Raw genomic sequence first — 2,500 nt, 5'->3', positions numbered from 1 at the left:
GGGAGGAGGAAGAAGGGAGAAGAGGAAGGGAAAGGGAGAGGAGGAAGAGAAAGGAAGAGGAGGAATGGAAAGGAAGGAAGGAGGCGGAAGAGAAAGGGAGAGGAGGAAGAGAAAAGAAGAGGAGGAAGAGAAAGGGAGAGAAGGAATGGAAAGGAAAGGAAGGAGGAGGAAGAGAAAGGAAGAGGAGGAAAGGAAAGGAAGAGGAGGAAGAGAAAGGGAGAGAAGGAAGGGAAAGGGAAAGGGAGACGGAGAAGAGGAAGGGAAAGGGAGGAGGAAGGAAGGAAGGAGGAGGAAGGAAAAAGGAGAAAAAGAAGGGAAACGGAGACGGAGAGAAGGGAGGAAAAGGAAGTAGAAGAAGAAAGGGAATAGAGACAGAAAGGAAGGAGAAGGGAGTGAAGAGAAGAAAAAATGTAAAGAGAAGGAGAGAAATATGAAAAATGTGAGGAAAATGGGAAGAAGGAAAACGAAGAAAAGGGAAGAGCGTAGAAAAAATAAGGAAAAGGAGAAGAATACGTAATAAGAGAAAAGAAGAAGAAAAAAAATAAGAGGAAGAGAGAGGAAAAAGGAGAAAAGAGGAAGAAAAAGAAGAAAGAAAAGGAAGAAGAAGAAGAAGATAGAAAAAGAAGAAGAAAAAAAAAGAAGAAAAAGAAGAAAGGGAAAAAGAAAGAAAACAAACAAACAAACAAACAGAAAAACACCCTCCCCCCCAAAAAAAAAAAAAAAAAAAAAAAAAAATCCTTTGACATCCCTTTTAGAAAGAAGCTCCTAGACCTGTTTCCAGCGACCAACCAGCTGCAACGGGCGTCCTCGACAGCGGCCCCAGCAGGAGGCAAGCACGGCCGCCTGTTCCCCTCCTGAAGGACCTCCACCCGGCGTTAGTTTCACCCCTCCCCCCCATCCCCACCCCCCCTCCCCGACCCGTTGTAAAACTCGCAGGGTACAAAATTCCCCGCGTGAGGCGAATGCGAAGGCGGTTGGAAGCTTTCGTCGTAAAAAAAGATATATATATATGGGGAGGGGGGAGTGGGAGAGGGAAAAGATGTGAGGGAGAGGGATAGAGGGAGAGTGGAAGGGAGAAAAAAAGACAGAGTGAGAGAGAGAGAGAGAGAGAGAGAGAGAGAGAGAGAGAGAATAATAGATAATAGATAGATAGATAGATAGATAGATAGATAAAAAGAGCTAGATAGATTGATAGATAGATAGATAGACAGAGAGAGAGACAACAGAGAGAGAAAGAGCTAGACAGACAGACAGACAGACAGGCAAAGAGAAAACAGGATATCGTTCTTCTCCTCCGTTACAGAGTTAGAAAGTTTCAATAGAACGTGTTTGTAGTGAAAGAACCTTTCGGAGAGGAGATTCTTGGGTACAAAGAGAAGTCGGTGTGTTGCAGATGCTGCTAAGGGAAGCGACACATGTGAAATGGATATGATCAAGTGAGAATGATATTTGGAGTTTAGAACTGATTAAATGGATTGCGTAAGTTTGTTGGGTGTACTTGGTTTGATATAGTCTGTCGGTCGGTATATATACTCACACTAATATAAACACACATACATACACAAACACACACACACACACACACACACACACACACACACACACACACACACACACACACAAGCACGCACAAACACACATAAATACATGTACATATAACTTCACTCTGTATATAAAGGAAATACCTGAGTATCTCACATGTTGACCTTTTCTGTTGTATTTCGAGATATAATGATAATAAGAAAAGAAGAAGAAGAAGAAGCAGAAAAAGAAGATAGCAAAGAAGGAAGGAAGGAAAGGAAGAAGAAACTAAACAAAGATATTGATAGCGTTATCGACGTAGATGATAAAAAGGAAGAGGAGAGGAGGATGAGAACTTAAAAAAAAAAAAAAAAAAACGAAAGAGAGAGAGGGAGGGAGTGAAAAGAAAGAAAGAAAGAGAGAGGGAGAAGAAAACAAGAAAGAAAGAAAGAAAAAAAGATAAAAAGACAAAAAGGATAAGATATGAGATAGATAGATAGATAGATAGACAGAGAGAGGCAGGATATTAAGAGCGATATCATGTTTTCTCTCTGTCTGCCTGTCTGTTTGTCTGTGTGTCTGTGTGTTTGTCTAGCTCTTTCTCTCTCTTTGTGTCTTTCCTCCCTCCTTCTCTTCATGCGAGGCTATTTGTGACCACAAGAACAAGCAAAATATCACAGACCATCATCAATCAGCCAGGCTTTCATTCTCCTCTCGAGAGCCAGCGGTCCTAGGTAATTGGTGGCACTGAGTCCCGTGACAGGCACCTGTTGGCACTGCCTCGCCTGCCGTAGGGGGACTGGCTCGTGCTTCGTTCGGCTCAAGGTACCTGTAACAAGGTGGTTCTTCTTCCTTTTAGCTTGCTGATTTGGAGTAAAATATGAAATTGGGTATTCTCTCTCTCTTCTCTCTCTCTCTCTCTCTCTCTCTCTCTCGCTCTATCTCTCTATTCTCTCTCTCTCTCTCTCTTCTCTCTCTC

This window comes from Penaeus monodon, chromosome 3, assembly GCF_015228065.2.
Source record: "Penaeus monodon isolate SGIC_2016 chromosome 3, NSTDA_Pmon_1, whole genome shotgun sequence".
Lineage (NCBI taxonomy): Eukaryota > Metazoa > Arthropoda > Malacostraca > Decapoda > Penaeidae > Penaeus > Penaeus monodon.
This window is presented reverse-complemented; position numbering follows the sequence as displayed.